We start from the raw sequence: 27894 nt of genomic DNA, 5'->3' as shown, positions 1-27894 counted from the left end.
AGTGGGCGCAACTCAGCTGAATGGCGGATTTTGACACAGTGGACCAAAAGCGGAAGGAATGGCAACTGAAACGGTAAAGGGGCGCCCCACTACAGCAGACGAGACTCCACCTGGGGAGGCCCGTTCACGCCGCCTCCCCTCCCCCCCGGGGCGCCCCGCGCCGTTATTCGGAGGGCGGCAACTTACTGGACATCACCTTGGTGCCATCCACATTTCAGCGCGTTCTGCTGCCTTGGAACTATTCGCACAACAGGCCGCTACTGACGACCCACCCCCCGGGACGCCCCACGCCGGATATCCAAATCAGTGCAGCACCCAGGCAACATCACCTGGGTGCCGTCCAGAAATCCGGACGTTGTGCTGCCTTGGGACTATTCGCACAACCGACCGCTACTGACTATTGTTCCTTCTTTTTCCCTAAAAATGTTTAAATGTTTTTACTGTTTTTGTTTTGTTGTATATATTTATAAGTTATTAAAGTTTTATAATCCTACTACTTTGTTGGAGTGCTATATATTTTTAATGTGACACATAATTGTAAAAACTTTGATGTACAAAGAGTCATCCCTGGAATCTTCCGCTTCAGGCTCGTTCCCCTCCCCAATCACAATACAGGATGGTTTTCAGATAGTAGGAACGCGTGTGGTGTGACAGATCTCATCGGGTGTGGGCCTTGATCTACTATAACTCCTTTGAAGAGGGGTGATTCTTTACAGCTGGGGCCATAAACTACATCTGCAGGGCTAGCTGATAGCCTGGGACCGGCCTGGACAATCGGACACAGAGGAAGAGGAGTGTCAGAGGGTGCGGTAGTGAATAGGGCGAAAGGGAGGTGTCGGGCGGGCACAGGGTGTGATTCTCAGGGAAGAGCAGCGCAGATGGGGGGAGGTTTATTGCCCATGCATAAGACATCCGACGGTGGGGAGCCATGCTAAGGATGGACAGCGTGCAGAGAGTGGGTCTGGTCAAGGCATCTAAAATGGCTGCCGTGCACGACAAAAGTGTGGCATTTGAAAAAAGGCAAGATGGCGCAGACAAAGTTTTTCAACACTTCCTGATTTCCTTCGAATCGAACGTTAACAGACGTTATCTCTCCCACACTACCGGTCCCCCTGGGCTTAAACGCCGAGATGGTAGAGACTGCATCCCGTGGAGATAGGCCGAGACGTCACTCAGCAGAAAAAAAAGAAAAAAAAAGTCTATAAACATACAATAAGTTAAAAGTCAATCATTCTTGTTTCCTTGTAGTACGCTCCCCAGCCCGCTTCCCGTTACGCTAACCGGGCGCACCCCACCAAAAAAACCCGATTTTTTTGCCCCGCGGAGCCCTTTTAAAGCCTCCACATCAAACCTATGGGGTCAGGGAGGATCTACTATGCCCCCTTATGGTCATTTGCCCCTTCGCTTTGGCCTCCTCTTGTCTCTCGATCCTACCGAGAGACAAGATGGCGGCCGCTACGGACTGTTTGGAATGTTTACAGACGCCGGAGAACCAATCAGCTTCGCTTCACAAAGCTCCGTAACGCGAAAAGTACGCGAAGCGGAGTGCTGCCAGGAGCGCTGTTACAGATATATATCTTTTTTTGAACGTTAATTTCTCAAAATCCACTGGAGCACATATATTGAGACCTAGCAAAGGCACATCGGGCTACCAGTCCCTACAATTTTGCCAAGTTTCGTGCAAATCCATTCAGCCGTTCGATTATTATTATTTTATTTTTTTTGCCCCGCGGGGCCCTTTTAAAACCTCCACATCAAACCTAGGGGGTCAGGGAGGATCTACTATGCCCCCTTATGGTCATTTGCCCCTTCGCTTTGGCCTCCTCTTGTCTCTCGATCCTACCGAGAGACAAAATGGCGGCCGCTACGGACTGTTTGGAATGTTGACAGACGCCGGAGAGCCAATCAGCTTCGCTTCACAAAGCTCCGTAACGCGAAAAGTACGCGAAGCAGAGCGCTGCCCGGTGCGCTGTTACAGATATATATCTTTTTTTGAACGTTAATTTCTCAAAATCCACTGGAGCACATATATTGAGACCTAGCAAAGGCACATCGGGCTACCAGTCCCTACAATTTTGCCAAGTTTCGTGCAAATCCATTCAGCCGTTAGGGCTAAAAGTGAGGCCAACCGCCCTATGGAAATTAACATTGGAAAAATGCGTTTTGGGACCCCCCTTTTTTCTCGGCCCCCCCTTGACGAACCCCCCCCCAAATTTCCAGGGGCTGCTCAGAAACAAAATGTTCCATTTTCCTGAAAATTTCTGCCAATTCCGTCCACAAACGCCAAAGTTATTAGACATAGAATTTTCAAAAATCCCATAGAGAAAAAATCCTAACTATATATACCTACTGGCGACCGCCAGTAGGTAATATATATTTATATATAAATATATATATATATATATAACTGAAAAAAACATAGGTTTCAGGCCATATATAGTTAGGAATTAGCATTTAAAAAACCTTGCAAATTCACTGAAAAAAACGTAGGTTTCATGCCTTATATAGTTAGGAATTAGGATTTAAAACCTTTGAAATTCATTGAAAAAAACATAGGTTTCAGACCTTATATAGTTAGGAATTAGCATTTAAAAAACCTTAGAAACTTACTCAGTGAAATAGAAGAGGATTTGAGAAGTCATTCAAAATATGCCCTAATTTTTCTTTCTGAAGCACTAATCATACTTTCTATGGCAAAATGAACCCCCTCATTTTGTTCCTTTTTAAATTAAATGTGTTCAGACTTACCACTTCCTTCCAATCAAGATGGCTTCTGTTGTGCCATAAGTTTGGCATAAGTAAGACTGTTAGCGCTCTAGTTGTTCTTTAGAACACTCTGTCATTGGGCTATACTTGGGCTACATCTGGGTGATATTTGGGCTACATTTGGGCTCTTTTGTCTCTGGTGGCCATCTTGGGAGACTGCATGTCAGAATTTTTTAATGAAATGGAAGAGGATTTGAGAAGTCACTCAAAATGTGCCCTAATTTTTCTTTCTGCAGCACTAATCATACTTTCTATGGCAAAATATACCCCCTGATTTCGTTCCTTTTTAAATTAAATGTTTTAAGAGTTACCACTTCATTCCAATCAAGATGGCTTCTAGTGTGCCATACTTTTGTCATAAGTTAGACTGTTAGCGCTCTAGTTGTTCTTTAGAACACTCTGGGACATTCTGTCATTGGGCTATACTTGGTCTACATCTGGGTGCTATTTGGGCTACATTTGGGCTCTTTTGTCCCAGGTGGCCATCTTGGGAGACTGCATGTCAGAATTTTATTATGAAATAGAAGAGGATTTGAGAAGTCACTCAAAATGTGCCCCAATTTTTCTTTCTGAAGCACTAATCATACTTTCTATGGCAAAATGAACCCCCTCATTTTGTTCCTTTTTAAATTAAATGTTAAAGACTTACCACTACATTCCAATCAAGATGGCTTCTGGTGTGCCATACTTTTGTCATAAGTAAGACTGTTAGCGCTCTAGTTGTTCTTTAGAACACTCTGGGACATTCTGTCATTGGACTATACTTGGGCTACATCTGGGTGATATTTGGGCTACATTTGGGCTCGTTTGTCTCTGGTGGCCATCTTGGGAGACTGCATGTCAGAATTTTTTAATGAAATAGAAGAGGATTTGAGAAGTAACTCAAAATGTGCACACATTTTTCTTTCTGCAGCACTAATCATACTTTCTATGGCAAAATATACCCCCTCATGTTGTTCCTCTTTAAATTAAATGTTTTAACAGTTACCACTTCATTCCAATCAAGATGGCTTCTGGTGTGCCATACTTCTGTCATAAGTAAGACTGTTAGCGCTCTAGTTGTTCTTTAGATCACTCTGGGACATTCTGTCATTGGGCTATACTTGGGCTACATCTGGGTGCTATTTGGGCTACATTTGGGCTCTTTTGTCTCTGGTGGCTACCTTGGGAGACTGTATGTCAGAATTTTTTAATGAAATAGAAGAGGATTTGAGAAGTCACTCTTAATGTGCCCTAATTTTACTTTCTGCAGCACTAATCATACTTTCTATGGCAAAATATACCCCCTCATGTTGTTCCTTTTTAAATTAAATATTTTAAGAGTTACCACTTTATTCCAATCAAGATGGCTTCAGGTATGCCATACCTTTGTAATAAGTCGGACTGTTAGCGCTCTAGTTAAGAACACTCTGGGAAGCTGCAGTAGAACACATAGGAATCAACTGACAGTCTCTGTCCTTGTTGGATGTACATGTTTTACTGAGAATGTCAGACTTCATTCTCACATGACTGAGAATTTACAGAAAATATGCTTTCAGTTTGCTTATAGATCCCCTTACAAACCACTGTGGGAAAAGCATGAGATAATAGTTTTCTTTCAAACATGATTGATGATATCCCAGCAGAAGGCATGTTAAACTCACCTTAGAACACACCACAATTCCTAAAATGAGTATGGTTCCATCAACAAATGATTTATAATGTAACTAAAGTCCTAAAACCTTCTATTAACTGCAATGCTTTTTAATGAGGTGCTATCATGTGTATTGGTCCCAAGATGGCTGCCAACACTTCTTGGATGAAGAATGTGAATTTTGAAAACAATTGTTTTTTTTGCCTTGGGGTGCGTTCGTCTAAAATATTAAGTCGCATTTTTGTATATAGTCAGCTACAACCCTTTGACTCCTGATGTGTACTCAAGTGTCACTGCTCACCTCTTGTGGAAACGAGTTTCTTCATGATGTAGTCACGATCTCCAACAAAGAAGTCTCATACGTGTTGCCGAGTCTTGATACCTCTATGGCTCACAACATACTCGTGCTCCCATCATCATCATCAACGCAGATTCTTCACCCGCTCAGTGCTTCGGGCACTACTAACTCCGTGACCAAAGAGGCCACTCATGTAGAAGTGGGCCCTTTGTTCGGTGCTTTGGGAACAACTCTAAAATGGCGTACAACACGTCCGCTCTGACTTTTTTATACATAGGGTCACGTGTGTAGTGACGGATGCACTGAATGGGTGTGGTGTGGGTGTATACCAGGCATGAGGGCGTGTGTGTGTCGATCTGACAACTAGACCTGCATCTAAGAAATCACTACAATGGAAGTTTGGGCCTTGTACTTTTGCTGTGTTTTCCTGGTAGCGTAAGAGTCGCCTTCTTTTTTCTATGTGACGTTACAGAGTCACCCTGTATGCAACCAATTTTATGACGCATTTTATTGTACAATGCGTTTCAAAAACTAGTTGTGGTAGGGTGTTTTTAAATTAAACTGTGTACTCTGGTTACGAGTTTGTTGAGTTGATGGAGCAAGGATTCGCATGTAAAGCGACTTGCTTGTATCAAGAATCTAAAATAATGTTAATAAATGTAATCAACATGTTCGTGTTACTAATATTGCACATTTCTACATTACACGGGGTGTCCCAGTGAAGCTTGCATATGTGTTAACTAATAGTAATACGCTTGCCACGAAAATGGCTGCTGCTCTGTGGGAATTTCCTCTGCGCATGCGTAGGTCACAGTGACGTGACGTACTCGCAGTTCTGGTGGGAATCTTTTGCATGTGCGCATTAGTAATAAGATGGCTGCTTAGTTTTCTCACATGCCCGAAGCTTGCCCTGCAGCTTACGCAATGCTGTTCGTTTTGCACAATCCTAATGCTATAGATAGTATAAAGTAAAGGGAGTCATATAGGGATTCTTGGTATACAATGTACTCATTTATTTCTGTGTTCTAAATTGTTTTCCTTTACTTTTCATGTGGCAAATCTTTTGGGCCTGGGAGGTGCTTCATACTCCATCTTTGAAGTCCCTACTGCGCATGTCATCCTAGCAGAGGGAAGAAAACCTTGTACCAGTGGAACCCAGCCAGCTGGCAGCCACAGTCAAGATGCTCCTGGGAATCGACCTGTAGCCCAGCAAACGGAGCTAAACTGTACTACATTTGAAACAATTGTAATACAATTTGTATATGCCATTGTTAGGTGGGAAGAGTATGTCATGGGAACCCCAAATTCGATGGGAGGTCCCAAAACTGTAAATTTGAAGCTTGAGAAAGTCAAATCCTAGTTGGTGTAATGACCTGTCCTTTCTTTGGACCAATCAAAATTGGGGATTCTTACACTTGCAACATTTGGGGGGTGGTACACTGACCCGAAAACAGTATAAGTAGCCTAGGTTTAGCTAGAGAAATTGTCCGACTTGTCCAAATAGCTGACCTGTCACTGACCCAACGCACTCAATAGCTTTATCGATACAGAGGTGCTGCGGAGCACTCTGTCCGAAATTTCCAGAGACCCAAAGGGGGTTTTGGGAAACCTTAAGTGCTGGCGGAGCACTTTTCTGGGGAATTCGATAACCCAATCGGGGTTCTGAGTGATAGTTGCAGAGGAGGTGTATCGCAGACGTTGCAACTGAACTGCGGGTGCTGGTCTTACTTTGGTGGTCCCGTCCTGATCCTAATCTGGTTTTCCTGTCCTGTCCTGGGTTTCCATTCTGCACCTGCTGGCCTACCGGCGACTGTCCTTCCTTTGGGTTCCTACTGTCCTTAACTGACCCGGGGCCAGGGTTGGTCTCCACACCGTGCTAGGTAAATATAAAGCTGTTAGGGAAACACACTTTTTTTTTGTTTTCAAAATTTCTTTATTGAGTTTGCAAAGGAAATTGTCATACATAGAAGCAACAATCAGCACTCATCCACATATGCAGCATAGTGTAAAACATGCGATAAGTTGCACGTGTTGTTCCCATCTACAATCCAAGTACAGTCCAGACTATGCATAGAAGTACATCACGGCTATCTAGTAGGCTCTGCAGATGCAGACCTCGCTGGAGGGATTGGCAACAAACTCTCTCTGAACATTAAGAACAAAAAATAATAAGAAAAGAAAAACATAAAACAGTCCGCGATCCCATCCCGCCTCATTAGTAGCAGACAGTATGTTTCATGTGCTCTCCCAGTGTTGAAATATAGACCTGTACCACTTCAGTGTCTCATTAGGGGGGCCCATCCCCGGTCTCTCCCTCACAGACTCCATTGCCTCCCCAACAGGATCAATCCGTGCTCTCATCAGCATGTGCCAGCAAATATAAGCACAGCGGTTCCCAGATGTCTCTTGGTCTGGACCTAACGGGCAATTCCTCCGCATAAACACCGAGACTATCCCTGCAGTATACCAAATCAGCCAGCCAATCCTTCAGACCCGGACGTCTACCTTTCCCCCACCCCATTGCCCCCCTTCTAGCCGCCATGAGCCGCGCCAACCTCACCAGTCTGCCACTCGCGCCTTTAATGTGTGGGACGCAGCATGGGGGGCACACCAATGGCGTACAGGGGATATCAACGTCAACCATTTCACTCATGCTACTCACTACTGCCTCCCAGAAGGCAGCCACCGGCCGGCAGTTCCACGCCAGGTGTATAAAATCCGCATCGTCTTGACTACATCTCTCACACCTTGCTGTGTCTCGTAGGCCATATTTATACAGTCGTGCCGGCGTGTGGTACACTTGATGTAAATACTTGAAGTGGATAATCCTGAGATTACCATTCATACTTAGCGTGCCAGTCAGCCCACATACATGCTTCCAGTTGGCTTCCGAAATATCATCGTCAAGACAATCATTCCACTTTGCCCAGCTGTCATCCAAACTTACTTCCGATTCATCTTTAATCAGCGCATACAATTTTGACAATAGGTGTTTGTTATTAGACACTGTGAGGACCATCTGCAGCGACCTAAGAGCTGGGGGCTCTTCCGGGAAGGTAGTGTAGTGCTCCCTAGCCGCACCTCTCAGTCTATGAACCGCGAAGCGGAACATGAGTGTCTGATTCACGACATATCAAAGGTCCCCTTGATCTAGGAAGGTGCCGTCCTGGTATATATCGTTGAAGTGAGTAATTCCCGCCTCTCTAAGCACTCTCATTGACGGGCCCTCGCTGGTGACCGACAATCGCCCATGCCACTCCAGCCTCAAGTCTGGCGCATAGAGCGGTAGCTTCCGCGCCAATCGCCCTATTCGTTGCCATTCAGAGATTGTTGCGTCTATTGAGTTTATCTCTCATTTAGGAGTACCCCGCAAGCTGTGCGTGACAACGCTATGCAACGGGACCGGAGCCGCATCGACCTCCTCCACCGCGACATGAGGAGTGAAAGCATGTGGTCTGTACCAGTAATACAGGTATTGAGCCTGTGCGCTCAGATAATAGACATAGAAGTCCGGGACCGCAAATCCGCCGCTTTCATATCCCAGTGTGAGGGTGGACCACTTAACTCTCGCGTTCTTACCACCCCAGACCAAACGGAGCAGATGGCCACGCAGCGTCTTAAAGAAGGTTAGATTCAGTACTATAGGAATGTTCACAAATAAATACGGAAAGCGAGGCAAGACTACCATTTTGATGAGGGCTATACGATCTGCTAACGACAGTGGCAGCAATAACCAACTCTCAATCATGCTCTCAAGATTTACGCAAGCTTTGCCGTAGTTTTCCCGCACAACTGCCTTCGGATCACTGTGTACCCAAACTCCCAGGTACTTGACCGGATCGTCTGACCACACGAGCGGATATTCAAGAACCGGGCAACTGGTCCCTGCCGTGAGCGGGATTCTGAATGACTTATCCCAGTTTATCTGGAGTCCAGACAGACATCCAAACCTCACAAGCTCTCGCAGCAGTTGTAGCAGAAATCGGGACGGCTCGCGCACATATAGCACCATATAGTCTGCATAGAGGGAGATCGAGACCGGTCGGTGATTAAAATTCAGCGCCGTCTCCCTATTCCTCTGTCGGATCACGCACGCGAGCGGCTCCAGGACAATCGCAAACAGCATGGGTGAGAGCGGGCAGTCCTGCCGGGGTGCCCCGCTAGATCATCAATGGCTCAGACGTCAAGTCGCCAATCCTCACCCTGGCCGATGGTGCTGTGTACAGGACTGTTATCCATTGGAGGAACAGAGGGGGGAACCCCATCCGGTTCAAGACATAATACATGTATCACCACCCCGCCGAATCAAACACCTTGGCGGCGTCGAGTAGTACCGCCGCAGCCTCCAGCGAGGGCTCTAGCACGTGGAACATAGAGAAGAGTGTGCACAGATTGTGCGATGTGGACCGCTCAGGTATGAAGCCCGATTGATCCGGTAGGACCAGACCATGCATTAGGGGTTGCAGTTTGGTGGCTATGATTTTCACCAGGATCTTTGCGTCTATATTGATTAGGGACAACGGGCGATAAGATTCGCACCGCTCCGGGGGTTTGTCCTTTTTAAGAAGTGTGACGATGAGCGCCTCACGCAGGGATGGAGGGAGTCTCCCCACCTCATGTGCCTCTGCGTAGACTTCCAGAAGACGCGGTGCCAGGAGATCAGCATACTTTTTGTAAAACTCGACCGGCAGCCCGTCGGACCCGGTGCCTTTCCATTGGTCTGCGCCGCTATTGCCTGCTTTACATCCTGCTCGTCGATAGGGAGACACAGGTATTGGCGGTGCGCATCTGATAACCATGCACACGCTATACCATCGAGATATGTATCCAATTCCTCATTAGACGGCGCGGTGTGTTTGCCATATAAAGCAGAATAAAAGCAACGGAATAGTTCCATTATGGCCTCTGGGGTGTAGTGCTCACCGCCTGTGTCATCCACTATCTGACCAATCCGGTGCTGCTCCAATCGCGTTCTAATCTTGGACGCGAGCGTTCCTCCCGGTCGGCCCGCCTCACCATAACTTCTAGTGACATGCCTGCATGACATATATTTGATCTCCGCCTCCGCCTGCTCGTTATATTCCGCAATCAGTTCCGCGATTTTAGCTAGCGTGGCCAGGTCTGGCCGCTGAGCATAATCTCGCTTCAGGGCGCCTAGATCAGACTCCAGGCGCTGTAGTCATGCCCGTATATCCAGTAGAATGCCCGCTGATGTGCCTATACAAGTCCCTCTAATGGTGACCTTAAAGGCCTCCCATAGCGTCGCTGCATGGTCCATCGTACCTGTATTAAGCTCAAAATATTGTACTATTGCGTCATGTATTGTTTTATCATAGAGTGGGTCTAGAAGTGCTTCAGTTCGTAGCCGCCAAGTAAAAGGGCGACGCACTCCAGTCGGGTTCCTCAATAACAGCCGCACCGGATTGTGATCCGACAATGTGCGGGCCAAGGTCGCCACCTCACTCACCCGCTCTAGTATTTCTTCCCCCACTAGCCAGTAGTCCAGCCTCGACCAGCTACCATGCATTGGTGTTGCACGTGTGCCCTCCTGTTTGTCCGGATTTTTCACTCTCCACACATCTTGCAGACCAAACTCTGTCATGGCTCGCAATATGTTCGAGGCGACCGATGTGTTTCCGGATTGGATTTGTCCGAAACCGGGTTTTCCAAGATGTCAAGGCGCTTTTCATGCTTGTCCACCTTCTTTTTCACAACATCCAACCCTGTCGCCAAGGCATCTATTTTGCTATCAATAGTCTTCGTCCCTGCGCGCAGTTCGAGTAGGATACTGCGAGTGTCGTCTTCGGCACCATCTTGCGCAGAAGAGGCCCCACCAGTGTCACTTTGCCCCTGTGTTTCCTCCGCAAGATGTGTCTGCCGCTTAGCCTCAAACGCCAGCTTGGCTTGTCTCGGTTCGGTCTTGCCCATTGTCCCTGTTGTTGCAATCGGGCCAGATGCTGATGGCCACACTAGCGAGGGGGCCTGATCAGTACAGCGCCCCGCACAGCAGCCACGTGTAGCCAACGGCCACCCATGTCACTTCCCAGTCACAAGGCCAGGGGGGCTTCTCCTCTACCCCTCCCGCTCTGGTCAGCAAGCGGCCACCAAGTCCACAGGCCTTCCAGCGGTTTCAGGCCCCCCTGCCGCCCGCGACCTCCACAGGGCACCCACTCTGGCCGCCCACTCGCCCCCGGATTACTGTGGTCTTGAGGGGCGCTGTGTGCTGGTCCGTGAGTAGTGCCCCACAAAGACCCCAGGCAGCGTGCAGACCAGCAGGGCACCGCGAGTGGCTTCGCTTCAGCCTAAACCCGCCAAGGCCACATCGCACAGGCCCCGCAGGCCGCACTCATTGCTGCGTGTCCTTGCCAGTCCTGCCCAGCCAGCCCCCGCAGGCCCAACCGCTCACAGAGCCCCCGACTCACCGGCAAGCATTGTTCTCCGCTGCTCCGTCGCCCCAGGGCATCGACAAGCAGGGCATGGGTCTCTCGGTCATCCGCCTCTCTCGCCAGCCGAAGCCACTTCCTCCAAAGCCCTGGAACGGGCGTCTCCAGAGGGCAGTCTCAGACCAACTCCGCTTGCACAGGATCGTCTCCCCGCAGCAATAGTCGGGCAAGCTCCGCAGGGCTGCCAGTCAGCACCGCTCACGCTCTCCAGCGCCGTGCCCTTCGCAGCCAAGTCTCGGCACTTCCTCTGGGCACTCTCACTGTACTGATCGTGGAGCCGCCATCTTGTCTCGCTGTGACCGACAGGTTTCTCCGGGAGTTTCGGGGTGTAGACGCGGCGGTTAGCTCGTCTGCAAGTCAACAAGTTATTCCAGAGCTCTCCACGGCCCCACAGGAGCAATTACGAGCCCCAGTCGGGGGTGGAAGGATGGTATTTGCCCGGTGTAATATTCCGGTTGACGGAGCTCCCTTACGAGGCAGCCATTCCGTGTTGCGCCGTAGCCACGCCCCCCTGTTAGGGAAACACACTTGCATCCTTAATCCTTATCTTTTGCCTGAACTTTTGCTAAATCGTAAATTGCATATGTCTCTTGTTCTTACCCTACCCTTTTATAAATTACTAGAAAGTGTGAAAGTATCTTTATTTGCATGTTCCAATTTTTTCCCCTACCTATAGCTGAATAAACACTGTTTCTGAATAAATAGATGTTCCTTCTCTTTACCCACCCTTTCACTGAATTAAATAATTGCTCTGAAACTTTAGCGTGTTCCAACCTTACCTTCCCTATAGCTACAAGATATCTTGGAAATTCTCTATAAAACGTATTAAAGTCTTTTGCTTACCCACCTTCTAGGGTTAATTAAACTGCAACATTCTAGTATGTTCCTTATTTCCCCGTCCTTTAGTTACTCCATATCAAGTCTGAATTCTGAGATTTCTTACTAGCATGTTCCCTGTTCTTACCTTCCCTTCAGAATCCTAAATGGTTGGATTTATCTTTTTCTTGCATAGTTATATAATCTTTGTACTTCTAATCATTGATAGTTTAATTGCTGTAAACCTTTTACTTTCTGACCTTGAAGAAGATTAGATAAAGATTTGAAAACTTCCTGTGTCTCTGGTTATTACATGAGTGCAAAGAATATAAATGGTATTTGTATTTTATGTCTGCCTTCCTTTTACAGCTTGCTCCCTGATCCATTGTGATCATAGGTACCCGTAACAGTGGATTGGTAAGTCGGGTACATTGGAAATAAATAGGAAGGAACTGGGTTACTGTTAGTAGTGTGTAGGTTACCCGATTAATGAATATGGTAAATTGAATTTATGGGCCCCATGTGTATATGGTAAATTTTATGGTCGGTTGACCTGCGCGCTCTATCAGTGATTTTCTGGTAGAAGAGCTATTGTTAGGGACTAGTTAAAGGTAGGTAGGACTAGTTAATATAGGTAGATAGGTTATTTGCTGCTAACAGTGAACATTTTGCTGCTAAAAGTATCGATCGATCAAATGTAAAATTGAAGTGTTTATTGCTTTGAAAAATTATGAAATGTTTTAAATTGTTTTTCTTGCTGTTATATTGATATATGTACTAATACACTTGTTAATGATTGTTACATGTTTGTCTGGAATCCCCGGGGGCAGAATAGCGGGTGGTGAGGAGAATCCACGCCGTAGTGAGGTCACTTACCCGAGGAAAATTGGTGCAGGTTAGGCAGAACTGAAAGCACTAATTAGGGTTTTCTGAATAAATGTCTGAATAAGTGGTAGCGAAGAGTTCGCTGGCAAAACTTCTATTGTGATATAACCTAGTAAGGGTCACACGGAAGGAGTAGCAGGTTCGTCTAAGCTTGATTGATAGCAAAGGAGTTCACTTGTGAAACTTTTGGCTTAGTATATATCCCAAAGTGGATGAGTCGAAGGAGTAGCAGGTTCACTAATACTTGTGTGAAGAGTAGGCAGAAGGGATCTACTCGCAGTATTTGAAAAGTAAATAGAAGAAGTTTACTTGCAGTGAAACAAATCTTTTCTGTCTAGACACTCGAGTACAGTGGCGAATGTGTTTGCGTTGTGAATTAAACAGAGCACTTGCACTTTAAAAGGTAGAAACCAAAGTTTTCCTTACCTTGTGAAGGAGGGAGTCAGTTGCTGAGCTGTACCCGAGCAAGACCCGTAAGTGCGAGAGACACCTGTCTATGACATCCTTACCAGGAGGAATCTCGACCCCTAAGTACAGGAAATCCATTCCTAAAACCTAATTATGGTGAAGGATCAAGTTTGAAACATCCGACTGCCCCGAATTATACTCCAACCCTAACTCCGCAAATAGTGCATGAAACCACCATGGAAAGGGTACTGCAGGATAGAGAATGAGAGGCTCTAGTTAAACAAAGAACAGAATTAATTCAGAAAATCTCCCAACTGAATACAAGTCCTGAAGCTTTGACAATTCCAGTAACTATTGGACCAGTTGTTCCTTTGTACGGAGATAAACAGGGGAGTCCAAAAACTCCAATTAATACCCCATCTGTAGTACAGCCGAGAAAAGAGCCCTAAATTGTAGATGATCAGGCAAGCGAATTTGAATCTGTGATTTCCTTGATGGATTTACCGATAAGGGAACCAGAAGGGGGTTCACAGAGAAAGAACACTCCTTTCACTTCAAGAGAATGCAGTTAGAGTCATCTACTGGTAATAGAAGTGCCACGGTAGTGACTCCTGAAGAAATTGAAAGATGGAGCAGAGAATTAGAAAAACAAAATCATCAGCCAAAACCATTAGATATTTACAAACTGAGAATAGAATTAGAAGAGCTGATAGCTGGAAATGTGGGTTTGGACAGACTGAACACCGTGACTGAGGAATAATTGCTATTCATTTGCAAAAGTATCACCCGTAATACCGGAGTGTTCCATGAGAAATTAACGGACACTGCGGCCAACATGGGAATAGATATTGGTAAATCTAAAGTATTGCAAAAACCCTACAGAGCAGAATTCTCAGACAAAGATTTAGAAAACATGAACGTGTCAGGAAAAAAGGTACAGATCAGGGAATTATTAAACTTGTTGCAAAAATGGGGAGATTTAGAAAAATGGAAAGCCAGGTGGGCAAAGAAAAAAGAGGAAATGAGATCCAAACAAATGGCATCTGAATATGTATTAAAAGAAGCAGACAAGGCAGAGAAATTATATCCTATGCGAGAAGTGCCAGGTGGAGGGTATGTACATGTTCCATGGTCCAGACAGGATATTGTGTCCTTTACTAATGACTTCCTAAAATTACAAGAAAAACCTGTCGATTGGTATAGACAGGTCCAGAGATTTGTGAAGGTCCAGAAATTTCTCTGGAAAGATTTAGATGGGTTCTTTGACATTGCAATTCCCGTAGATTTGTGGACAGAATGTAAACTTGCTATTGATTGGCCTAGTGAGGAATACCCTAGGGACCCAAAGACAGGGGCTCCTTCAGCAGAAGTAATGAAAAAATACAATCAGGTAATACTGCATCTAAAAGGAAAGGTGCCTGCAAAGGAAACTCATTGGACCCAAATAGACAGAACTACCCAGAATAGAGATGAAACTGTACACTCTTATTATGAACAACTGTTACAGGTGTTCAAAACATACAGTGGTCTGGATAACATAGAGATGAAGGATATGACCCACTTCATTTATCGATTTGTGCTAGGGTTAAGGCCTGAGATTTCACAGTGGATCAAAGACAATAAAATCTGCTGGCAGTCTAAACTAATTGATGAGGTCCTAAAGTATGCTAAATATTGTGAGGATGAATTGGCAGATAAACGGAAAGAGTTAAAAGAAAAATTCATGTGGGCTCAGGTAAAATTAGCAGAACACCAGGAACAGCAGTTAAATAAATTGACCAGTATTCAGAATCAAGGCCCCGGGGGTGGAGGGAAGCCCAGAGTAAAAATGAGCCGAGAGGAGGCCAAAAAGAAATTTCCATGTCACTGGTGCGGACAAATAGGGCACTGGAGAGACGAGTGTCCAGCGTTAAAGAATGGTAATATTCAAATTATTGATTTAAATCCACAGGTGCCGAATGAAAAACCACGGAAGACTCAGCAACAGGTGAAACAGAATCAGTTGCCTCATGCACCTAGACCAAATTATAGTAGCAAAGCACAACAGGGTGAAGACACCTAAGTGTGGGAAGGAAGGGAAGATAGAAATGCAGCAACCTCACAATTTCTGTTAAATGACACGTTTCTCTGTGATGACACCTACTGACGGTGCCTGAGGGGGGAGGACGAGGAGTGCGTGCTTGACGCCTCCTTGCCGGTGGACCAGACAGGGCCATACATTGAAGGAAAGGTTGAAGGAAATGATGTCACCATTCTGTTGGACACTGGTGCTACCCGTTCTACTGTGAGAACAGCAGACGTTCCAAACCTACCCCTCTCGGAAGAAGCGATCCAAGTAGTGGGTGTTTCTAATCAGCTAATTAGTACCCCAGTTACAGAACCCATGGAAATTAAAATTGGGAATTTTAAAGAGATGCATAGATTTGTTGTTTGTGACTCCAGTCCTGTAAACCTGCTAGAACGAGATTTGTTGTGTAAAATGAATTGTACTATCTTTTGCACACCAAATGGCGTCAAAATCCAAACCCCAGACGAAGATGGAATTTACAAATTAATGTTAGCAAGGCCCGATTCAGAAATTAAAAAACTGACAATACAAGACTTACCTGAAGAGCTCCAAGAGACAGTGAAACCAGAGGTATGGGATTTTACTCGAAAAGATGTGGGATTAATGGCAAATGTTGACCCAATTAAAATAGCCTTAAAAGAAGATGCAGTCTACCCAAATACTAAACAGTACAAAATGAGTGCAGAAGTAAAAGCAGGAGTTGCCATTGAAATAAAAAGATTGCTGGAAGCAGGAATTTTGCAAGAAGTGTTGAGAAGTCCTTGTAACTCACCAATAATTGGCATAAAGAAACCTAGTGGTAAGTACAGGGTAGTACAGGACCTGCACAAGGTTAACAAAATTGTGGTTCCTTGTTGTCCTGTTGTGCCAAACCCTGCAGTGATACCATATCTAATTCCATGGAATGCTGGATGGTTTACCTTCATTGACCTATGTCATGCATTCTTTTCAATTCCATTGCATCCAGACAGCAAATTTCTTTTCTCATTTGAGTTCGACAATCACGTATACGTCTGGAATCGCGTCCCTCAGGGGTACACAGAAAGCCCCTCAATTTTTAATCAGATTCTGAAAAAGTGCCTTGAGAACCTAATTTTGCCCGGAAAATCAGTTTTGGTGCAATACATAGACGACCTCTTGGTGGCGTCTAAAAGTCGAAGAGACTGTGTAACTGACACACTTGCTTTGCTGAACCACTTAGGTGAAGGTGGACACAAAGTGTCGCCAGAAAAGTTGCAATTCTGTACCACATCAGTGAAATATCTGGGGCACCAGATAGAGAGAGGTATCAGGAAAGTTACCACAGAAAGAATTAGAATAATTCGAAACATGGAATTGCCAAATACCCAGAAGGAAATCAGAATGTTCCTTGGAGTTGTAGGATACTGTAGGCAGTGGATTGTGGGATTTGCAGTCCTAGCAAGACCATTGATAAAAATGACAAAGAAAGGAGCAAAAGATCCTGTAGAATGGGATGACAAAAGCATGACAGCTTTTACAAAATTACGAGAATGTCTCTGTACTGCTCCTGCATTAGGAATGCCTGACTATTCAAAGGACTTTGCACTGTTCTGTGACACACGAGACAATTGTGCACTTTCAGTCCTGACCCAAATTCATAGTTTGACTCGACGTCCAGTGGCATACTTTTCTTCCACATTGGACCCAGTAGCAGCTGGATTACCTGGATGTTTGAAAGCTGTAGCTGCAACTTGCACGAGTCTTGAACAGAGTGAGTCAATTGTTATGGGACATCCAGTAACTGTGTATGTTCCACATTCCTTTGTAATTTTACTGACAAGAACCAAGACTCAGTATCTCACTCCTAGTCGGCTGACTAAGTATGAGAGAATCCTTGTAGGTGCAGGAAACGTGACAATTTCCAGATGTAATATTCTGAATCCAGCTACTTTACTGCCTAGCTCGTTCGCAGCAGAAGTGAGGGAGGAAATTGAACATGACTGCATTGATTTAACTGAGTTCAGTACCAAACCACGCCCAGACATCAAAGAGAACCCCCTGATTAGTGAAGATTATGAACTGTTTGTAGATGGCTCATGTATGAGACATGAGGAAGGGGGCCTAAGCGCTGCCTACTCAGTATGCACTCTAGAGGTTCCAGTGGAAGCATCCTATTTATATGGGGTCAAGTCTGCACAAATAGCTGAATTGGTTGCATTGACCAAAGCTTGTAAATTTGGGAGGAATTTGAAAATAACCATATACACTGATAGCCAGTATTGTTATGGGGTTGTGCATGACTTCGGCCAGCTGTGGATGCAAAGGGAGTTCCTGACTTCTTCAGGCACCCCTATCAGAAATGGAAAATACGTGCAGGATTTACTGGAATCAATCCAGTTACCAAAAGAATTGGCTGTGGTCAAATGTGCTGCTCACAAATCTGGCGATGACAATGTGACACCAGGTAATCGATATGCTGACCAGTTAGCCCAACATTGTGCAAAATACCGAATTTAAATCAATATAAAGGTTGGGGGAAACGGAAACAGCTGCCAACTCTTGATGCTAGAGGGAGTGAATACATGGAAGGAAGTGAGAGACTTACAGGAAGCAGCAAAGCCACAGGATAAAACAAAGATGGAGAAACTTTGGTTGTTGGAGGAGAAGTGAAGATGGTGTCATTGTTTACCTTGATGGTATGCCTGTGTTGCCAGACTATATGCTTGCTCCTATGGCTAGGTTAATACATGGAGACACACATGTAGGCAGAGATGCAATGATTCGCATGTTCGGCCAGACATGGTTCAATTCGAAATTCAGAAAAATAGCAGAGGCACTCTGCCAGAGGTGTTTGATCTGTCAACAATTTAACCCTGGAAAGAAAACCATAGTGTTACCAGGAAAAATTGGAAAGGCAGAAGGCCCTTTAATTAGACTACAACTTGACTTCATTCAGTTGCCCCCTTGTCGAGGAATGAAATACCTACTTATCATTGTCTGCCTGTTTTCAAAATGGCTGGAAGCTTTCCCTGCACGTAGAAATGACAGCATCACAGTAGCAAAATTATTACTTAGGGATCTTATACCTTGTTACGGTTTCCCAGTCTTAATTGAATCTGACAGAGGAAGTCATTTCCAGAATGAAATAATAAAGCAAATCTGTAAAGCATTCAAAATCACGCAAAAACTGCACTGGGCATATCGCCCAGAGGCTTCTGGAGTGGTAGAACAGATAATTGGCACAAGATTGGGAAAGATTGGGAAAGATGTGTGAATACACTCAACTGGAATGGCCAGATGCTCTACCTCTTGTGTTGATGGGACTCAGAAGTATTCCAGACCGGAACACGGGCTTGAGTCCACATGAAATCCTGATGGGAAGAGCAATGCGGCAAGCATGGGTACCAGGATACAAAATAATAAGCATATCTGATGATTTGGTGCTAGAATACTGTAAAGAGCTGGGTGACTAAGTGCGTTCTATCTCTCACCAGGTTGGGGGAGACGCCGTCGCCAGGCCAACGACTCCAGCACATGAGCTGAATCCAGGTGACTGGGTCGTAATAAAGAAGCACACTCGGAAAAGTTGCCTTGAACCCAGGTGGGGAAAGCCACAACAGGTGATCCTGGTAACCACCACAGCTGTAAAGTGTGCAGGAGTACCTCGCTGGATCCATGCCAGCCACACGAGGAAAGTGACTGAATCTGACGAAACTGAGGGTGAAGGTTGCGCAGCTGAAGGATCCCAAGATATCGGTCCTGAAGTAGCTGAAGAAGAACAACCGAGCTCCAGTCAAGAAGATTGGGTCCCAATAACCGATCTGACAATCGACCCTATACGAACTAGAGGTCAGACCCAATTAGGTAGACAGTGGGATAGTGAGGATGAGACAGGTGAAGAAGAAGCTACTCAGATCATCGAAATCCATGTTAAATCTGATTCTGAGGAGGACCAGATAGGGAGAGAGCAGGTAATTGACACTCCACCCAGAACACCTGCACCAGAAGAGGGACAGATAGAGAATAGGGTGGAAGTTCAAGCGGAAGAAAATCAAGGGTTCGAAGAGCTTGAGCAGGAACAGATAGGACTAGACAATTGTGTTCAGGAAGAAGAGATCGAAACAGATCAAAGCCAAAATAAGCATACACCTGAACAAGGCCAGTTTATGGACCAGGCAGAAGAAACAGATGAAATACCTGGACCTAGTCAGTTAGGGAACAAAACAGAAGACGAACTTGATCCCAATGTGCCACAACTGAATGAAAACAAAAGAGTGTTTGAAAAAGGCCAAGACACAGTGCCAGTTAAAAGACTCAGAAAAGGTGACTCAGTACCTAGATTTGTGAAAAGACTGAGATTGCGTCTAAATACGATAAACGAAGAGCCTGAACAGATAAATGAGGTCTCGAGTCAAACTGACCCAGTGGTGACAAAACAAAAGAGAAGAAGTGCTCGCATCAAGAAACTGAATAACAAATACTCAAGTCCTGAGTGGACTTACTTTGTATTGGAGGAATTTGTGAATCTAGAAATAAGTGACGAAAGTGATGAAAGTGATGAAGAATTGATTGCTGAACAGACCAGTGAAGAAGCAAACCCAACCTGAAAAGTTACTCGAGTAAGCAAGCTGTGCAGAGTTACAAAGAGGGGTTGAAGCTTCTTTTGAGTCAAAATGTCTGATTCTTCTGTGAATGGGAGACCGAGACGAAGTTGTTAAAAAACATGCTGCCAAGTATGTTTATGTAGTGTAGCAATAGTACTGATATTGTGGATAGGATTAACTATAACTATTCCTCCTATGATGAGTAAAAACCTGAGTTTGTACCCAAATAATAACCTACCTGATGACACTGTAGAATCACATACTAGAAGTACACCACAAAGAATAGACGTACTAGACAAACCATTTAGCCTGAAACAAACAAAGCTAGACTTAGAAGAACCAGATGAGGAAGGATTACACTTTAACAAAATTAAGAGCAAAACTCATTTAAATGTTTTCGCAAATCTGTTAGTGCATTATGTAGAAGCTAAGGAAATAGATGATTGTTATGTCTGCATGAAGCTACCCACTTCAGTAGCTGAAGGTGTGACTTATCATCACCTGCCTTTAGTATATGGAATTTCCTGTAGTATTCTAACTAGTTTATTTTATAGAAGAGGACCTTTGCAGTATTATTACTCAAACCTTGACGTAACATTTTCCGAACTTCCTGTTCGAAGAAACCTGAACCCTGTACATACAACCAGAGATGTAGCTAAATACGTGAGTGCTTATTTTCTAACTGTAGGAAAGATAGATATAGATGATGCACATAAAAATAACCTGACCTGTTCATTACATGAAAAAGAAAAAGAATTTCTGAACATGGTAGAGAAAAGAAGAGAAAGTTTCCAAAAGAAAGCCAAAGATAAGAGTCAGAAAATCCCTAAATGGGCAGAGAGTGTAGGGAGCACCTCAAATGGTGGAACTAACGCTGCGATGTTGCTGGATTTCGAAAAGAAAGGGAAACTTTGTCTGAAAAGAGAGAAAACTAGTTATTATAACAGTATTTTCATTGGTTCCAGTGAATGTGAACATAATTACAAGGTAATTGGAGTTTGGGGTTTCAAAGATGGGTCAGAGCCTGTGTTTCCTGGAATTTATTTTATATGTGGAAATAAGGCTTACTTCAAATAGCCCGACCATTGGTACGGGAGTTGTTATTTTGGTATTGTCTTCCCAAAGATATACCATGTTGGGAAAATCACTGGAAGCACTGAAAAGACTAATGAATTAGCGCGTACGAAAAGAGAAAGTGCTGGTGAAATTGTAGGAGATATTTTTAGTGCAATGATACCTACAGTGGGAGTGGTTCCGAATACACACAGAATTTGCAAATTGTCAACAGAAGTGGACCGGTTATCTACTGACACTGCTGGAGGTTTCCTGATGGTCAACACCAAATTGGTTGCGGTGAGATCAATGGTTTTACAGAATAGACTTGCTCTTGATACCCTATTGGCAAAAGAGGGCGGAGTCTGCAGAATTTTGAAAGCGCTAAATTGTTGCACTTATATATCTGACAAAAGTGTAGAAATCAAAGGGTATGTGAGGAACGTTACAAATTTGGAAAAGGAGCTTAAACCACTTGAGGTTGACAATGCCTGGAAGAGACTTACGGATGGTCTCTCCGCTGTAGGTCATTGGTTTTCTAACTTAGGTAAAAGTTTTTTGAGTAAAGTACTGATGCCAATTGCGGGAATAGGTTTAGTAGCGTTTATAATCATAATCTGCTGCAAATGTCGAAAACACCAAAAGAAATACACTGTGAACAAGAGAGGAGTGAAGAGAAATGTGGATGAACTTGAATTAGAAGAAATGAATAATCAGATTTATAAAAGGGTGAAAAATTCTCACCCTAATAAAGAGACTAAAGAAAAGTTGAACTGAATGTTTGAAGAAATTGAACTGGGAAAAATGTGAAAAGCTGGCATCTGGTTCCATTTATTTGTGATGATATAAAATATCATCAAAGAGGGGATTGATGGAGCAAGGATTTGCACGTAAAGAGATTTGCTTGTATCAAGAACCTCAAATAATGTTAATAAATGTAATCAACATGTTCGTGTTACTAATATTGCACATTTCTACATTACACGGGGTGTCCCAGTAAAGCTTTCATAAGTGTTTACTAATAGTAATACGCTTGCCACTAAAATCGCTGCTGCTATGCGGGAATTTCTTCTGCGCATGCGTAGGTCACACTCACGTGACGTGACGTACTCGCAGTTCTGGTGGGAATCTTTTGCACTTGTGCATTAGTAATAAGATGGCTGCTTGGTGTTCTCACATGCCCGAAGCTTGCCCTGCAGCTTACGCAATGCTGTTTGTTTTGCACTAATCCTAATGCTATAGATATTATAAAGTAAAGGGAGTCATATAGGGATTCCTGATATACAGTGTATTAATTTATTTCTGTGTTCTAAATTGTTTTCCTTTACTTTTCATGTGGCGAATCTTTTGGGCCTGGGAGGTGCTTATTACTCCATCTTTGAAGTCCCTACTGCGCATGTCATCCTAGCAGAGGGAAGAAAACCGTGTACCAGTGGAACCCAGCCAGCTGGCAGCCACAGTCAAGATGCTCCTGGGAATCGACCTGTAGCCCAGCAAACTGAGCTAAACTGTACTACATTTGAAACAATTGTAATAAAATGTGTATATGCCATTGTTCGGTGGGAAGAGTATGTCATGGGAACCCCAAATGCGATGGGAGGTCCCAGAAATGTAAATTTGAAGCTTGAGAAAGTCAAATCCTAGTTGGTGTGATGACCTGTCCTTTCTTTGGACCAATCAAAATTGGGGATTCTTACACTTGCAACATTTGGGGGGTGGTACACTGACCCGAAAACAGTATAACTAGCCTAGGTTTAGCTAGCGAAATTGTCCGACTTGTCTGAATAGCTGACCTGTCACTGACCCAACGCACTCAATAGCTGATCGATACAGAGGTGCTGCGGAGCACTCTGACCGAAATTTCCAGAGACCCAAAGGGGGTTTTGGGAAACCTTAAGTGCTGGCGGAGCACTTTGCTGGGGAATTCGATAACCCAATCGGGGTTCTGACTGATAGCTGCAGAGGAGGTGTAGCGCAGGCGTTGCAACTGAACTGCGGGTGCTGGTCTTACTTTGGTGGTCCTGTCCTGATCCTAATCTGGTTTTCCTGTCCTGTCCTTGGTTTCCATTCTGCATCTGCTGGCCTACCGGTGACTGTCCTTCCTTGGGGCTCCTACTGTCCTTAACTGACCCGTGGCCAGGGTTGGTCTCCACACCGTGCTAGGTAAATATAAAGCTGTTAGGGAAACACACTTGCATCCTTTATCCTTATCTTTTGCCTGAACTTTTGCTAAATCGTAAATTGCATATGTCCCTTGTTCTTACCCTACCCTTTTATAAATTACGAGAAAGTGTCAAAGTATCTTTATTTGCATGTTCCACTTTTTTCCCCTACCTAGAGGTGAATAAACACTGTTTCTGAATAAATAGATGTTCCTTCTCTTTACCCACCCTTTAACTGAATTAAATAATTGCTCAGAAACTTTAGCGTGTTCCAATCTTACCTTCCCTATAGCTACATGATATCTTGGAAATTCTCTATAAAACGTAATAAAGTCTTTTGCCTACCCACCTTCTAGGGTTAATTAAACTGTGACATTCTAGTATTTCCTTATTTCCCCATCCTTTAGTTACTCCATATCAAGTCTGAATTCTGAAATTTCTTACTAGCATGTTCCCTGTTCTTACCTTCCCTTCAGAATCCTAAATGGTTGGATTTATCTTTTTCTTGCATAGTTATATAATCTTTGTACATCTAATCATTGATAGTTTAATTGCTGTAAACCTTTTACTTTCTGACCTTGAAGAAGATTAGATAAAGATTTGAAAACTTCCTGTGTCTCTGGTTATTACATGAGTGCAAAGAATATAAATGGAATTTGTATTTTGTGACTGCCTTCCTTTTACAGCTAGCTCCCTGATCCATTGTGATCATAGGTACCCGTAACAGTGGATTGGTAAGTCTGGTACATTGGAAATAAATAGGAAGGAACTGGGTTACTGTTAGTAGTGTGTAGGTTACCCGATTAATGAATTTGGTAAATTGAATTTATGGGCCCCATGTGTATATGGTAAATTTTATGGTCGGGTGACCTGCGCGCTCTATCGGAGTGTAGAAGTATATATATTTTTTCTATTTTGTATTCAATCATAATTGTGCTGATTTTTCTGCTTTAGCGTGCAGTACTATATTTTTTTATAAAATGTATAACAAACGGTTGAAATCATGTTTGAAACTAGAATGTAAGCATGTAAGCTGCTCTCTGTGAGGAATAGCAATGCGGGCTCCAGCAGGAAGTGGGGAGCTGACTAGGATCGTGGAGGCCTTGTGGCTGTTCCCACGGGCCGCAGCATTAGATTTGAGTCCCAGGGGATGGGGTCCTCGGGAATTATAGAAAATTAGTGATAAAGGCTATTTTTTTTCATGGTAGATTTATCGTACGTGTACCAAGCACGTATGGACCACATACAGCTGGAATATTGGAAGTCGTCCGGTAAGCGTACCTAAGCAAGAAAAATAAAAATAATTTTAGATATTTATGAAGTGTGTTTGTTTATGTGTTGTGTGGCTCTAAAAGGAGCACTTGTGTTTATTGGGAGATTTTAGTACCTACAAGTAAGTACCAATGCAGAGTCTTAAGTTTATGAGGAAGACTATGTTCCCCTCATCTGTACAATGTACACCATCTCTCCTATAAATGCCATGCATATTGAAACTCAGATTGTTGTTGTAAATGGACTTCATTCGATAGTCTCGGAGAAAGGCAGAAACAGATGTATTCACATGTTTCCTAGCTTTTTCAATCTGTTGACAATAGTGGTTGGACCAGTTCCATTTCTGCCTTTGGCATATATTAGAATATGATAGTGCTGCTTTACTGAGGTAAATGTGTTTTGGTAAAATGTATAGTTTTAAAATTTCTGTCCAGAATCACACTGAGTGTCTGTGTAAATTAAAGAATTATATTTACACCTTTTTATATAGTCTCACCTGTCTCTCCTCACTTGTCTACCTCTCTCTGCTTATACTGTCCTTTCTCTCCTGATATTTCCAGTCTTTCCATATTTTCACTTGTCTTTCTTGATAGTGCTGCTTCTTTTCAAACTACCTTCTGTTTTTTAGTCTCCCTCTATCATCATTGTCTTTTCTGTCCCCTAATGTTCCCCCTTCTTGTTAAACTCCCTCTTCTGCCCTCTTAATCCTCTCTGTTTTATCATACCTCCTCTTAACAATGCCCCAGTCAATATAGATAGCGTGCTGCATACACTCTTGGGCAGATTTAGATGCACCTTGGGCCTCTTTCTTGTTATATTCTGTCTCATGTTTGGATGTAATGCTGGCAAAAAAGTAATGCTGCAAATTGTAAATGTATTTTGAAAATGAGTCAGGTTTATGGACTGTAATGTAGCGCTCATATACATGGGCTGTGTTCTGTCATTTAAACGTTCGAGTGTGGTAAATGTGTTTTGGTAAAATGTATAGTTTTAACATTTCTGTCCAGAATCACACTGAGTGTCTGTGTAAATTAAATAATTATATATGCACCTTTTTCTATAATCTCACCTGTCTCTCCTCACTTGTCTACCACTCTCTGTTTATACTGTCCTCTCTCTTCTGATATTTCCAGTATTTCCATATTTTCACTTGTCTTTCTTGATAGAGCTGCTTCTTTTCAAACTGCCTTCTGTTTTTTTAGTCTTCCTCTATCGTCATTGTCTTGTTGTCCCTTAATGTTCCCCCTTCTTTTTATACTCCCTCTTCTGCCCTCTTAATCCTCTCTGTTTTATCATACCTCCTCTTAACAATGCCCCAGTCAATATAGATAGAGTGCTGCATACACTCTTGGGCAGATTTAGAAGCATCTTGGGCCTCTTTCTTGTTGTATTCTGTCTCATGTTTGGATGTAATTCTGGCTAAAAAGTAATGCTGCAAATTGGAAATGTATTTTGAAAATGAGTCAGGTTTATGGACTGTGATGTAGTGCTCATATACATGGGCTGTGTTCTGCATCTTTTCAAACTGCCTCCTGTCTTCTTAGTGTAATCTCTGCTCTCTTTTTAAGAGTAACATAATTGTGTGTTTTATATATTTAGTTTTTAAAAGTGATATATATTTTTTAATAGATTTTTTTGATCAATACTGCAAAAAAGTAATCATGCCCAGTAAGGCTAAGAAAACGAAACAGCGAAAGAAAGCAGGTTAATTAAAGAGAAGTCATCAACAAGATTTACCACAAGAAAAATGTGTTAAGAAGACGCAAAAATGTTCTGGTAAGAAAACTAAAAATGTTCTTACCAGGATTGGTTAACAGTAAGACTAGTGTGCAGAAAGAAAACAAAATATCAGTGTTTCTGCAAGCAAGAGAAAAGAGAAGAACCGTGCAGTATTATGTTCTGAAAAAAATGAGTATAGTACAAGGAGAAAAAACCAATACAAGGAGATACGGAAGAAGATGTACTATAATCGAGTTGTTTTATATTTGACTAAGATTGCAAAGAATTGTAAAAGAAAAAGAGCATTTTACAAAAAAAAGAAATATATTGACCATGTTGTTGAGAAAGCTTTTGAATTGAAAAATAACAATTTTGTTTTAGTAATCAATAGAATTCGATCATTAGATAAGACAATCCATTTAATGAAGGACAAAAGTAAGTGGAAAAGAGTAATTAACAAAAGTAATTTTTCAGAGGTTTTTTGGGTGAATGGAAACAGTTCAAGTTCTGGGCCTTTCTTTAATGAGGATGGGTATTTTCAGAGTAATGAGTTGTTGCATGCAGTTGACACAACAGGTCGTGCTTATGAGGTTAAAAATGGTTGTCCTATTGAGAAAGAGAAAATAGTTCCTAGAAATGAGGAACAGTTGTTAGCTGATGAAGTTTTAGGGAGACGTCTCAAAGCTCCAGTGTGTACTTGGAATTGCAGCAGTATTTGTAGTGTATGGCAGGAATCTATTGATTTTTTACGCAATTTCTTACGTAACTATTCTAAGAAAAGTGTTAAAACAAAGATTAAGATGTTGCAAGGATTAGACCCTTGTAGAGTTAGGGAAAATACTGGTTTGCAAGGACATTCTTTGGCTTGTCTTACTAAAAAAGTATGTAGAAGTATTTTTCACCATTTCAGGATGTTAGCAGTTCATCATACTCAAATGAGGAAATTAGTGAGAAGGTTGTATTATGCAAAAAGTCCAGCCCTAATGCTGAAAAAGTTGAACAGTGCTCTTTTGAATGGATCTGTATCAGATGTAATAAAGGTTTGTGATGAAATTCAGGTTAGTTACTTTGGTCCTGAGGAAGACAGTATAGAAATTGATACATTAATAGAAGGAAATGTGGAAGAGAATGTACAAGATTGTTGTACAGAAAATTTTGAGCAAGAAATTACAAAGTTTGAGGTGATGGTGAAAGGCCAAAATATTCTTGTATCTGTTGTCGACGTACTCATTATAAAAATCAGACCAGGACTGTTGATCTGTTTTTAAAAAGTGTAAAGGAAAATAATAATAAGTGCATCAACAGTCCATGGCAAAGAACAGGTACATCTGAGGCAGCACACAAGAGGGGCTAAGTGCATCAACAGTCCATGGCAAGGCACAGAGCAGGTACATCTGAGGGAGCACATGAGAGTGTCTAAGTGCATCAGCAGTCCATGGCAATGAACAGGTACATCTGAGGCAGCACGTGAGAGGGGCTAAGTGCATCAACAGCCCATGGCAAAGAACAGGTACATCTGAGGAAGCACATGAGAGGGGCTAAGTGCATCAACAGTCCATGGCAAGGCACAGAGCAGGTACATCTGAGGCAGCACATGAGAGTGTCTAAGTGCATCAACAGTCCATGGCACAGAGCAGGTATATCTGAGGCAGCACATGAGAGGGGCACAGAGCATCAACAGTCCATGGCACAGAACAGGTACATCAGAGGCAGCACATGAGATTGGCTAAGTGCATCAACACTCCATGACAAAGAACAGGTACATCCGAGGCAGCACATGAGAGGGGCTAAGTGCATCAACAGTCC

The sequence above is a fragment of the Lissotriton helveticus genome, chromosome 1_1 (genome assembly GCF_964261635.1).
Source record: "Lissotriton helveticus chromosome 1_1, aLisHel1.1, whole genome shotgun sequence".
NCBI classification, from domain to species: Eukaryota; Metazoa; Chordata; class Amphibia; order Caudata; family Salamandridae; genus Lissotriton; species Lissotriton helveticus.
This window is presented reverse-complemented; position numbering follows the sequence as displayed.